Raw genomic sequence first — 14537 nt, forward strand, 5'->3', positions numbered from 1 at the left:
TCTTTCTATTTATAGTAGAGACGGGGTATCACTCTTGCTCAGGCTGGTTTCAAACTCCTGACCTGGAGCAATCCGCCCACCTCGGCCTCCCTGAGTGCTAGGATTACAGGCGTGAGCCACCGCGGCCGGCCGATGTTGAGCATTTTTTATATGTTTGTCGGCCAGTTGTCTATCTTCTTTCGAAAAACTTCTTTTCATGTCTTTTGCCTATTTTTTGATGGAATTGTTTTTCTTTTCTCTTTTGCTGATTTGCTTGAATCCTTTGTAGATTATAGATATTATACCTTTGTCAGATGTAGAGTTTACAAATATTTTCTTCCATTCTGTAGCTTGTCTGTTCAATGTTTATTATTTCCTTCATTGTGCAGATGCTTTTTAATTTAATGAAGTTTCATTTATTTATTTTTGTTGTTGCTGTATTTGCCTTCTGGGTCTTAGTCAGAAAGTCTTTGCTTAGGCCATTGCTTAGGCCAATGTCTACAAGAGGTTTTCCTATTTTCTTCTAGACTTTTAAGATTTCATGCCTTAAATTTAAGTCTTTTATCTATCTTGAATTAATTTTTGTAATGGTGAGAGATAGGAGTCCTATTTCATTCTTCTGCATGTGGCTAAATAATTTTGCTATTTATTGAATAGAGCTTTGTTTCCCCAATGTATATTGTTGTCTGCTTTCTCGAAGATCTGTTGGTTGTAGGTAGATGGTTTTATTTCTGGGTTCTCTATTTGGTTCCATTGGTCTATGTCTCTACTTTTATACCAGTATCAGTTTTTTGTTGTTGTTGTCACTACAGACTTGTAGAATAATTTGAATGCAGGTAATGTGATTCTTCTAGATTTGCTCTTTTTGCTGAAATAGGGCTCTTTTTTGGTTCCAGATGAAGATGGTCCTAGGATTTTTTTCCCTAGATGTGTAAAATATGACATGGTATTTTTATGGGCATTGCATTGAATCTGTAAATCACTTTGGGAAGTATGGGCATTTTAACAATGTTGATTCTACCAATCCATTAGCAAGGGTTGTTTGTTCCATTTGTTTGTGTCATCTGTGATTTCTTTCATCAGTGTTTTGTTCCTCTCCTTGTAGAGATCTTTCACCTCCTTGGTTAAGCATATTCCTAGATATTTTATTTTCCTTGTGGCTTTATTTTCTTTGTGAATGCTATTGATTCCTTTATTTGACCTCCTCTTTCCCGATTTGGATGCCCATCATTTCTTTCTCTTGTCTGATTGCTCTGGCTAGGGCTTCCAATATTATGTTGACTAAAAGTGGTGACAGTGGGATACTTGTCTTGTTCTAGTTCTGGGGGGCAATGCTCCCAACTTTTCCCCATCCAGTATAATGTTGTCTGTGGGTTTGTCACATATGGCTTTTATAATTTTGAAGTATGTTCTTTCTATGCCTAGTTTATTACGGGTTTTTTATTATGAAAGGGTGCTAGACTTTATTAAATGTTTTTTCTGCATCTAGTGAGATGATCATAGGGTCTTTGTTTTCATTTATGCAGTGAATCAGATTTATTCATATGAGTATGTTAAACCATCCTTGCATCCATGGGATGAAACCCACTTTGTCATGGTGGATTATCTTTTTGATGTGCTATTTGCTTTGCTTGTATATTGTTGAGGATTTTCACATGTATTTCCATAATGGATATTCGTCTGTAGTTTTCTTTTTTTGTGTATTCATTTCTAGCTTTGGTATCAGGGACATACTGGCTTTATAGAATGAGTTAGGGAAGATTTCCTACTTCTAGATGTTATGGAATAATTTCTGTAGGATAGGTACCAGTTCTTTGTAGGTCTTGTAGAATTTGGCTGTGCAGGGCTTTTCTTTGTTAGGAGATATTTTTCTTACTGCTTCAATCTTGTTGCTCATTGCTGGTCTGTTCAGGATTTTTTTTTATTTTAGCATATTATGGGGGTACAAATGTTTAGGTTACGTGTGTTGCCTCCCCCCACCCCCCGGAGTCAGAGCTTCAAGCATGTCCATGCCCCAGACAGTGCACATCGCACTCATTATGTATGTATATACCCATCCCCTCCTCTCACCTACCACCTCCCACCTGCCCAATGCCCAATAAATGTTATTCCTATATGTCCATTTAGGTGTTGATCAGTTATTACCAATTTGCTGGTGAATACATGTGGTGCTCGTTTTTCCATTCTTGGGATACTTCACTTAGTAGAATGGGTTCCAGCTCTATCCAGAAAAAATACAAGAGGTGCTAGATCACCATTGTTTCTTATAGCTGAACTGTTCAGGATTTCTATTTCTTCCTGTTTCAGGCTTCGGAAGTTGAATGTTTTTAGGAATTTGTCCATTTCCTCTGGGTTTTCTAGTTTGTTTGTGTAGAGGTTTAAGTAGTATTCATGAATGATACTTTGTATTTATGCGGTTTCAGTTGTAATGTCTCCTTTTTCATTTCTGATTGAGGTTATTTGAGTCTTTTCTATTTCTGGTTAATCTGGCTAATGGTCTATTGATTTTGTTTATGTTTGCAAAGAATCGACTTTTTGTTTCATTGATCCTTTGTATTGTTTTTTCTTGTTTCCACTTTGTTTAGTTCTTTTTTTTTTCTTTCTCTGCTGCTGGCTTTGGGTTTGGTTTGATCTTCTTTTTCTAGTTCCTTCATATGAGACATTAGGTTGTTAATTTGTGATCGTTCTGTCTTTTTGATGTATGTATTTAAAGCTTTGAATTTTCTCCTTAGGGCTGCTTTTGCTGTATCCCATAGATTTTGAAAGCTTGTGTCCTCTTTGTCATTCAGTTCAAGGAGTCTTTTGGTTTTCATCTTAATTTTATCATTGACCCAGTGATCATTCAGCAGCAGGTTGTTTAATTTCCATGACTTTCTGTAGTTTTTAGTGTTTCTCTTGGAATTAATTTCTAGCTTTATTCCACAATGGTCTGAAAAGATATATGTTATGATTTTTTTTTTTAATTTGCTAAGACTTGTATTGTGGCCCAAGATATAAGCAATCTTAGAAAATGTCCCATATGTTGATGAGAAAAAATGTATATTCAGTAGTTTTGGGGCAGAATGTTTTGTTTGATCCATTTATTCTAGAGTCCTTGTTTAGGGTGTTTCTTTAATCATTCTCTGCTTTGATGTTTAGTTCTATCAGTGGGATGTTGAGGTTACCAGCAATTACAATGCAACTGTTTATTTCTTTGCTTACATCTAGAAGAATTTGCTTTATGAAACTGAGAATTTCTGTTAGGTTCATATATATTTAGCATTATCATGACTTCTTGTTGAATTGCTCCCTTTACCATTATATAATGACCATCTTTATATTATTTTATCATTATCTATTTAAAGTTTATTTTAGTTGATATCAGAATGGCTATACCTGCTTGTTTTTGGTTTCAATTTGCGTGGAATATTTTTTTCCATCCATTGACCTTGAGTCTGTGTGAGTGATTGTGGTTTAGATGTGTTTCCTGAAGACAGCAGATAGTTGGGATGTGCTAGTTCATCCATCAACCAGTCCATGTCTTTTGAGTGGCACATTCAGACCTTTCAGGTTGAGTGTTAGTATTTATATGTGGGATACTCTTTGGTTCATAATGTTGTGTGATACTTTATTGTTTTGTTTCCCATCTTGTGTTATTGTTTTATAAGAGCTGTGAACTATCACTTTTGGATGTTTTAACACTGGTGGGTATCTATTGTGTTGTTTCATGCATAATGCACTTTTGAGCATTTTTTGTAGGACAGGTCTAAGTAGTAATAAATTTCCTTTGTGTTTGATTGTCTTGAGAAGCATTTATTTCTGCATCACTTATGAAATTTACTTTTGAAGGATACAGAATTCTTGGCTGGCAGTTGTTTTGTTTAAGAAGATTAAAAATGGAACCCCAATCCCTTCTGTCTTATAGTCTTTACTGAGAAGTCTGCTATTATCCTAATGGTTTTTCCTTTGTAGTTTACTTGTTGCTTTCATCTTGGAGCTTGTAGAATTTTCTGCCTCATTTTGACTTTGGCCAAGTTGATGACTGTGTGTCTCAGAGATGTCCTATTTTCTATGAATCTTCCTAGTGTTCAATGAGTGTCTTGTAGCTGCATATTTGAATCTCTGGTGATACCAGAGTTCTCAATAATTTAATGTTGTTTAATGTCATTACTGATTTACTACTAACCATGAGATCTCATTTTATAGATAGCACATATGATCAGAAAAGCCCACCACAATCTATGTTTTTTTGTTGGCCCTACTTATGAGAAGCTCACCTTCTTAGATGCAGCTTCAGAACCTGAAAATAATCCCTAAAGGCAAATTGAATCAAATTTTATTAAAACGTCAGGATTAAAAAGAGATGATTCTAAAAGTGAATAGATCAAATCTCAGTGCTATGCTAAAAAAAAGAAAAAAAAATAAAAGTGAATAGAGATTATCAATAAATTCTATAGATTAAAAAAGATTCAAGCCTTTACTATTGACACTTTTGTATTCTAGTCACCATTTCTCGTTGTCTTCTCTGTCCTCCTCTTCTTTATGATTTCCTCTTCCTACCTTTCTACAGTAAAGGTAGGACTCATTCATTGCACAGTGTTGGAAAGGCTCCTAGAGATTGTAGAGCCTAATCTCCATTGTGCACCAAGGGAAAACTGAGGCCCAGCAAAGAGAAGAGTCTTGTTTAAGCTAGGGAATGGTAGAGGTGAAAGAACTCAGGTCTCCAACATGCTCCTTCTCTTTTTAAAATTCATTTTAATAGATTTAGGGGCACAAATGGGTTTTGTTACATGGATGAATTTTATAGTGGTGAAGTGTGGGCTTGTAGTGTACCTCTTACTCAAATAATATACATTGTACCCAATAATTTTTTACCCCTCACCTCCCCCAACCTCCCCTTTTCTGAGTTTCAAATGTACATTATACTATTCTGTATGACCATGCATACCCATGGGTTAGGTCCCACTTATAAGTAAGAACACTTATATGCTCGTTCAATCATATCATTGAGGCCAAGGAGACAGCCTAATCAATATGGTCACTAATACCATGTGAGAATTAGTATATTATGAGCTGAGGATATTTTTAAACTAGTATGTGATTCCTGGAAACTACTACAGAGACTCTCTGATGTAGCCTTCCAAGCTGGACACTATGAAGCACTCAATAGGGTAAACATTACCTTTTTTGAGGCTTATCTTAGAGAGGCAGCTGTGGCACAGTAGAAAGTGCTTGGGCCTCAGAGTCAGACAGAATTGGGCTGAAATTTCAGCACATCCTTTACTGCTGTTATAACTATAAGAAAATCACTAAACCTGTGTGACCCTCAGTTTCTTCTGTAAAATGAAGATTATAAAGAGCACCTATGACCTAGGAACAGCATGAGGACTGAATAAGACAAAATATGGAAGTGGGAAAGCATATGAGAGATGATCACTAAATATTAATTTTTATTCCCCTTCTCTTTAACTACACTATTCCTTGAAAAAAAGCTGTTAAGGAAAATAATTTGCTGTCAGTAGAAACCACAAGGAAAAAAAGGCTTTGTGGATGATAGCTATGTGACTGGGAAGCTGCCCTCAGTGGGGATCCATTTTGTTCAGGCATGCAGCATCTGAACTCCTGGCATGTATGTGCAGTTTCTGATGCTTTAAAAGGCTAACTGCTGGGTACACAAAAACTTGCCAATTACACTGGGAACATAAAGTAGTGTCATACCAGCCCAGAAATATGTAAATATTCCTAGTCCCTAAGAAAAAGGTTTATTAATAATCACTTAAGAATCCCTATTTCACAGCTTGATGATTTGTTGGTTGCTTTGACCCACTGTTCACATAGATCTGGTTTCCTTGTGTCCTTCTGGGTACAGAGTGGGAGTTTACTGCACTGTGACTGACACAGGTACATACTGATGTCAACTCCAAAACACACAAGGGTGGCCCATGTGCTTACCTTTCCTGTCTTCATTATTATCAATAAATTAGAGGATTCAAATAATCTCCTCCACTGTACCAGCATTCATAATTTTATCAGGTGAAAATGTAAGGCTCAGTAGGGCTTAAAAGAAGGCCTTTTCTGAAACAGAGGCAGGACAGATACACCACAAGCCCTGGCCTCTTACCTACTGGTAAGATTACTAGTCATTCCTCCTCAATTCTGTGGTGGCTCCCTCAGTAAGCCAGTTTGTAGCTTGTGATAATAATTTCCAATATCTCTTTTCCTATTCCTTCCCCTAAGGCTATCGTGGTTTCCTCTGTCCTTTTTCCTTTTGTCTGAGTAATACCTCCTAAGTCTTGCCCCTCTAAGTTCCTCCTACATGCTTTTTCTCCCTCTTCCCTCTAGGCTATGTAGAGTGTACAGAGCTCAAAAAGAAGAGAATTGAATGGGACTCTGGATCTGTTTCTTTCTTTTTCCCTGAATTGGGTAACTGAGAGCTGTGTGTGTGTGTGTGTGTGTGTGTGTGTGTGTGTGTGTGTGAGAGAGAGAGAGAGAGAGAGAGAGAGAGAGAGAGAGAAAGAGAGAAACTGAAATAGAGAGAGAGATCATTTATGGAATCATCCTTGGTAACACAGGTGTTTAGAAAGTAATTAAATTGGAAGGCCAGAGACAGTCTACTCAGAGATCAGTGATAAATATTTTCAAAAACAGCTTTACTGAAGTATATTTCACATATTACAAAATTCATTCATTTCAAGTATGCAAATTAAATTTTATTAACTTTATTGAGTGCTGCGGCTGTCACCATAACTCAATTTTAGGACATTTTAATCCTCTAAATAAGATCCCTCATGCCAATTAATATTTAATCCCTTTTCTCATGCCCAAGCAAACACTAATCTACTTTCTGTCTCTATTAACTTTCTTTTTACAGATATTTTATGTAATTGGAATCAAACAATATGTAGTCTCTTATATATGCCTTTATATTTACCTATGGTGTACCACGTGTCAGAAATTCAATTTTTTTCATTGCTGAATAGTATTCCATTATATTTGTATATGCCACACTTGTTTATCCATTCACTAGCTGATGGACATTTGGGTTGTTTCCACGTTTTGAATATTATAAATAATGTTTATATGAATATTTGTGTACAGGTATTTTATATATATGTATATATACATATGTTTTAAATTATCTTGGGTATATAGCTAGGAGTGGAATTATTGGATCATATGGTAACTTTAGCTTTAACTTTTAGATGAATTGCCAGACTATTTTCAAAAGTAGCTGTACCATGGTACAATCCCACCAGCAATGTATGAGACTTCTCATTTCTTCACATCTTTGCCAATGTGTGGTGTTATCTTTGCGGATGATATCATCTTATATTTAGGAAACCCCAAAGAGTCTGCCATGAGACTACTGGAATTGATAAACAAATTCAGCAAAGTCTCAGATTACAAAAATCAATGTACAGAAATCAGTAGCTTTCCTATATGCCAACAACAGTCAAACTGAGAACTAAACCAAAGACTAAATACCCTTCACAATAACAATAAAGAAAAGAAAATACCTAGGAATACATTTAACTAAGGAGGTGAAAGACTTCTACAGGGAGAGCTACAAAACACTGAGGAAGGAAATAGCAGAGGGCGTAAACAGGTGGAAAACCATACCATGCTCATGAGTCAATAGAATCAACATTGTTAAAATGTCTATACTACTCAAAGTGATCTACAGATTCAATGCAATCCCTATTAAAATACCAACGTTTTTCATAGATATAGAAAAAATCATTCTATACTCCACATGGAACTAGAGAAGACCCTATATAGCAAAAGCTATCTTAAGCAAAAGAACAAATTGGGAGGCATCCATTTACCATACCTCAAGCTATACTACAAGGCTATAGTAACTAAGACAGCATGGTATTGGCACAAGAACAGAGACATAGTCCAATGGAATATAACTGAGAACCCAGATATAAAACCATCCTCATATAGCCATCTAATCTTTGACAAAGCAGACAAAAACATACACTGGGAAAAAGAATCCTTATTCAATAAATGGTGTGGGGGAAACTGGATAGCCACAAGTAGAAGACTGAAATAGGATCCACACCTTTCACCTCTTAAAAAAATCAACTCACAGTGGATAACAGACATAAACTTAAGGCATGAAACTATATCAATTTTAGAAGAAAATGTTGGAAAAACTCTTATAGACATTGGCCTAGGCAAAGAATTTATGAAGAAGACCCCAAAGGCAATCACAGCAACAACAAAAATAAATAAATGGGACTTGATCCAATTAAAAAGCTTCTGCACACCCAAGGAAACTATCATGAGTGTCTGCATGCTACATATCCAATAAAGGACTGATAACTAGAATCTATATAGAACGCAGGAAAATCAGCAAGAAAAAATCAACCCTGTCAAAAAGTGGACAAAGGACATGAACAGAAACTTTTCAAAACAAGATAGACTAACGGTCAACAGACATATGAAAAAATGCTCAACATCTCTAATCATCAGGGAAATGCAAATCAAAACCACAATGAGATATCACTTAACTTCAGTGAGAATGGCCTTTATCCAAAAAGTCCCAAAACCATAAATGCTGGCATGGATGTGGAGAGATAGGAACACTCATACACTGCTGGTGGTACTGCAAACTAGTATAACCTCTGTGGAAAGCAATATGGATATACCTCAGAAAGAGTACAAGTAGTACTCCCATTTGACCCAGAAATCCCACTACTGGGCATCTACCCAAAGGACAAAAAGACATTCTATAAAAATGACATCTGCACTCAAATGTTTATAGCAGCATAATTCACAATTGGAAAGATGTGGAAACAACTGAAGTGCCCGTTAATACATGAGTGGATTAATAAAATGTGGTATATGTGTATCATGGAGTTCTACTCAGCCACAAAAAAACGGTGATCTAGCACCTCTTGTATTATCCTGGATGGAGTTGGAACCCATTCTACTAAGTTAAGTATCACAAGAATGGAAAAACAAGCATCACATGTACTCACCATCAAATTGGTATTAACGGATCAACACTTACGTGCACATATAGTGGTAACATTCATCGGGTGTCGGGCAGGTGGTGGGGGAGGAGGGGATGGGTATATTCACACCTAATTAGTGTGATGCATACCATCTCGGGGATGGACACGCTTGAAGCTCTGTCTTGGGTGAGGCAAGGGGAATATATGCAACCTAAATATTTATACCCCAATAATATGCTGAAATAAAAAAATGAAAATGAAAATGGGAAGAAACTTTATATGCCCAGCTATTAAATAAAATTATAGTAAAGCACAGCATTCACAATGATTTCTCTTTAGGTGGTGCCTTTAATTCAATGAGATTGTAAAACGCAAATATAGACCCTGAATTGGCAAGGCAGTGCTCTTAATGGGTAATCATCCAGATGGTCTAGCTTGAATATGCTTGTATTTTTTTAAAATTATGATCAAAATGAAAGCACTCACACACACACTTATAAACTTCGAGAGATTTTGTAGACCTCAGAGGACGTATGCATAGTCCTCTTGGGGCCATGGGACCCTGTCTAGAAGTGTTAGTTCAGAACACAACAGTTTCTAGTACATCTGCAGCCAGTTGAGAATCTAAATGTATAGCTGGGACTCAAGCATTACAAATGTGATGTATGTAACCTAAAACATTTGTACCCCCTTAATATTTTGAAATAAAGTATACAAAAATAAACAATTTAAAAAATAAAAAGAGAGCTTAGACTACAACCCAGATCTCCTGGGTGTCAAGTCAGTGACTGTGATCACCACTGGTGCTACATCCAATAATCAGAAACACATTTCCTTGCTGTATTCAGTGAGTAAAGATACACCAACCAAATGAGGAACCCTAGTTCTCTGAAAGGAGGGAAATAAACAAGGTATTTGTATGTATTCCTGTTTATTGGCTAATACGAAATGTTTGCAGAGCATCATAAACCAAAATCACAACCCATCTAGTATCCACACATGCATATGGCTCAAGATTTAATAAAATACCTATAAATAACCCATTTATGAGGAAAAATAGATAATTAAAATGTACCTACATTCAATGCAAAACACTAAAGACCTAAGTAGTGAGGCAGAGAGGGAAGCAGAAGGAGGACAGGAGAGATTATCATCTCAGCATGGGAGGGCTATGTGTTGGGGAGGGGGGTATTATAGTTTTGATCCCCTTATCTAGCCTGGATCTGAGAACCCTGGGGAAAGTTGCTCTCCCAGACTCCTCCTGTTAAAATCCAAGTCCAGGTGTATGGAGAGGAAAACAGTGAACCAAAAAACACAACTCATTCCCAGCAAACACTTCCCCTCCCTTATAAATAACTTTGTTTGCCAGTTCAAATATGGACAACTCAAGTATTTTCTAGGCTTAAGAGTATATTGAAAATGTTTCTATCAAGTGTACTTTGTGCTTCCACTGGCCAATATCCTCCAAGTAGAGGCAACACATAAAAGTACAGTGCTCAATCAAAGATGCCCTCACTTTAAAAGCAATGAAAAGGAAATCTTTGAAATACTATCCTGGTGCAAACACTTGAATATGACATTTGCCATGGACAAACAGTAATTATAAAAAAGGAAAGCATCCTTCACTTCATCTCTACCCAAAATACTTTAAAAAGCAAAGCAAAACAAAACTTCATTGTCCTCCCATTGCCAACTCCAGTCGTTAAACTTGAGAAAGTTGGAACCAACGTGATTCTGGGTATGGCTTGGGATGGTCATACAATCAATGTTCATGCCATGAGAAGGCACAGTGAAGAGGTGTGACTGTGTCACTTTATCATATTATTGTTATTATTATTGTGTTGCAATCACTATCTTTCCCACAGAGTAGCAGTGTTAGACTTGGGCTTGAACCACTGCCAGGCACATGGTGACCTTTGAATAACTGGGGTCTGTTCAAGCTGAATCACCCTTTGTTTGGGTACTAGTTCATTCCCTACCAGAAGGTGCAGACATAACTAAAAAGGTAAGTGAGATAAGAATAAACTGTCCCAGGGGGCAAAAAAAAAAAAAAAAAAAGAGCAGAGAGCCTGAAGGCTAAAGCCTAAAACCTTGGCTCCCACATATTTGGTAATACCTGTGTGAGGCCAGGCTGCTTGGTTGTCTTGTAATTCAATTGCTTCTCATCTCCAGTCCAGTACAAAGGGACCTTTTGGCTTTTTCCCAGGTGCTTTTAGCACCTTGATCAATGGGTTACCCTAGGGGCCCTTAATCAGTGCTTACGAGGCATTTAATAAAATACTAAAAGCAGAAATCTTGGTGTAGAGAGCACTCCTTTATCAGGCCTAGGACCTGGTGATGAAGTGAATTCTGCCTAATGTACTTAATTAACCACTAAGTACCTGTGGGCCAGGAACTAACTGTACATGCTTCAGAAAGATCCTGAGATAATAAAGAAGAATACAGCCTATAAGGAGCTTGTTTTTCTCTGGCCATGAGATGTATAGGTGTGGGCTAAAGGCAAAAAGACTGTTTACAAAGAATCAAAGAAAAAGGGATGGTGGGAGAGCTGGGATCCAACTGACATGTCAATAGAAAGATGTAGCAAGACCACTTTCCTCTCTACTCTCAGCCACCTCTAAATGGTTTGGGGGATGTCTTTTGGGGGACTGTTGGGAGGTAGTTTGGGAATCCCAGGCCCTGGAAGGAAGATTACTTTGGCTCAGAAATATTCTGTAAGGTTCCAAGAGGGCACACTTTAGTCCTTTTCCTTGTGGGGGTGGAGAGTTATATCACCTCAGATATAGGATAAGGCCTAGGAAATCCCAAGGGAAATTGCTTGCTCTGCCCTATGCTGCAACTTAGAACCATTGCTCTTCAAACATGCACAAGACCCTCCAGCTGATCCAGGGAGTGCAGTGAGCCTAGGAGAACCTGGAAGAAGGCAGAAGAAACCTTATAAGCTGTAGGGGGTGAGAGTTAGAGGGAGAGAAAAGCAAAAAATAAATAAATAAAAATCCCCCCAAACCCTTCATCTTGTCCCAGTTGGACTGAGACTCAGATGAAATCATGTGTTATTTTTTCATGTACAACTACACTGCTGCCTCAGTAGTACTCAATAAACTATGGGGCTAGTTGCTTTTCCTAGTGGTGGGAATGGGCTGTCTTAACCAATCTCTTAATGATGTTCCTTATTGACCTTTTAAAGATCATTTAGGCAGTGTCTAGTGAAAAGAAATAACAGGGCCCTTTGTTACCCCTGCCTTTCCCTCTGCCATAGCTAAGAGTATTTCTGCTCTACCTGTCCTTCCCTGGCTTCTACTCTCAGTCATGGGATCCACAGTTGGGCAGAGTGGTTATGTGGGACAGGCTGTCTTTCTCAAGTATGAACTGCTTTCAGTAAGTCACTACTATATGGGCCTGAGTTTCCTTATTTTTATAATAGGTATAATTTATGAATGAGCCTTTTTAAACTATAAAGCAACAAAGTGTTATTACTGACATTTTCACTCAAATAATTTACAATCTTTTAAAGACAGGAGAATTGTCCCCTCCACATTTAAATAAAGGTAAACCCTCAAGTCTCCCAAACTAAGATCAGAGACTCTTAAATTGCACAAAGGAGAAAGGGAGGTGGGGCAAGTAGGATGGATAGTCCTACTGGCTTCAGCCTTTATCCCCTGTTTCACACCTGAGGAGTGAAAAAAGATGGAGAGGAAGAAAGAGTCCTGTTTGGCCTTGTAACTCTTCTCACTTTCTGACCTCTTGTGAGACAGTGCTGAATGGAAAGTCTCTTAGCTTCTCACTGCGGTAAGACTTGGCATAGAAAGTACCAAACTGGCAGTAGGGAGAGGAAGGAACAGGAGGGAAGAGATCTGTATGGTGGGTAAGGATATTGCCTCATTCACAAGGCCTGTTTTGTCTATATATCTACCCCTTTTCATTCCAAAAAGAGTTGGTTTGTGGAACAGATATGTCAGGAAAACCAAAATACTCCTACCCTAAAACACTGTCTTCCAGAAATGAAGATTTCAAGATAATAAAGAGATCCTGAAGGCATCCTACCTAGCCTTGCTATTCATTCCTGCATCACTGAGTAATTTAAGGCCAATTACTTTCTGTCACTGGGTCTCAGGTTCCTCATCTGCAAACTGGGGATGATAATCTCTGCTTTGCCCACATCAGGGTCTCTGTAAAAATCCAATGAAATGATGCCTGTGAAAGCACATTGCAAAATGTAAAGTACAGCACCCATACACGTAGTGGATTCCAGCATTCTTAACCCAGGTCAATTGTGCCCTGTCTCCAGTCTTGTTTTTTACAAATTAAGTCACACCCGACATTCTGGACTACATAAGCTGCTTTCAAACAAAGGAGCCAGGTGCTCTACTCACCTGAGCAGTTTTCTCTTCCAAACCTGACCTACTATGAGGGAGTGGATATCAGCTCAAGTGGCCCATTATGAACATAAGAGGAGACTTAAAATCAGCTCATGATGCTCACACCTGAGCCCCAAGAGTGTCATTTGCCCTGTTCCACCAGAAAGCCATGGAGAAAGCAGTTCCATTTCATGCTGAGGAGCATGTGAAATTGGCAGTGAGGGCTCGAGAGATTAATTTGTTTCCTCTAAACTAAGAAAGCACCAAATGGTCCCTGAGCTGCCCTAGGGCCAGGCCTCAGTGAGAACTTTATGTCCTCAGTGCCCTTCTGCCTCCCAGACCTCAGGAACTTCACTGTCATCCCAAAGACCAAATATCTGAGCTCTGATTTGGTCCTGGGAATATAGACACTGACTTTTGAGCTTTAGAAGACCAGGAATCAGGAAGGAAAAAAAAAGAGGCAAAAGTACAAGGTAAATAAAAATGAACGGAACCCTTAGGAAGGACTATTTTAAAGATCAAAAAGACATTAATTTGAATCCCCACAAAAGAAGGGTGGAGACCTATTTGTGGGGATGAAGATCCTAGCAAATTTGCTGGCTCCAGAGCTGTTACAGTCACAGAAACCTAAGACATGAGTTGGGGAATCATAGCACCAGGCTTCCTCCAAAATGTGTGTGTATGTGTGTGTCTGTGTGTGTTGGGAGGGAGGCAGTGTGAAGAAGCTAAAATGGGAGAAGGATTTGATTTTTTTCCTTAAAGTGCTAGTTATATGTATCAATAGAGTTCCTGAGAGGCTCACCTGACCAAAAATGCAGGCAGAAAAACTCTACCCCATTCATTGTCATTTCCTCCCCTATTCTCTATAATCAAGTTTAGCTAGGAACCTGTCTTGTACTCCCATGACAAGGTAATCTGCCTCTCCAAACCAGAATAGGGAAGCGAGATATGCTGCAAGTGAGTCCTGGGAAAATGCTGGCGAATCAATCCTCTGATAGTATGGGATAGAATATACCCCATCTGTAGAATACTGGCTGTTGTGGATACCACATCCCATATTCTTGCTGCTGTTGTGGTGTAGAAACAAGGCAAGAGACTCCAGAGAGAACAACTGGGCAAGGCTGCCAGGAACACAAGAGACCTAAGGAGGGAGCAGAGCAAGTTAGAAACCTGTGGGGAAATCTCACTAGCTCCCACCCATCCCTACACCCCACAATCATGTGTTAGGCCAACAGCTTAGGATGCAATAGCACAAATC

The 14537-nt window shown here is 38.3% G+C and overlaps 1 protein-coding gene across 3 annotated transcripts in view; it reads right to left on the reverse strand.

Annotated features, from left to right (window-relative positions):
- Positions 1 to 4861: 4861 nt before the first annotated feature.
- EDA2R (ectodysplasin A2 receptor) overlaps positions 4862 to 14537 on the reverse strand; it is a 44844-nt gene continuing 35168 nt past the window's right edge. For all 3 annotated transcript variants that reach the window (XM_012738774.3, XM_075999600.1, XM_012738773.3), the window contains one exon: positions 4862 to 14420. The gene's annotated coding sequence lies outside the window, so the exon portion shown is untranslated. The remainder of the gene's footprint in view (positions 14421 to 14537) is intronic.

The sequence above is a fragment of the Microcebus murinus genome, chromosome X (genome assembly GCF_040939455.1).
Source record: "Microcebus murinus isolate Inina chromosome X, M.murinus_Inina_mat1.0, whole genome shotgun sequence".
Taxonomy (NCBI): domain Eukaryota; kingdom Metazoa; phylum Chordata; class Mammalia; order Primates; family Cheirogaleidae; genus Microcebus; species Microcebus murinus.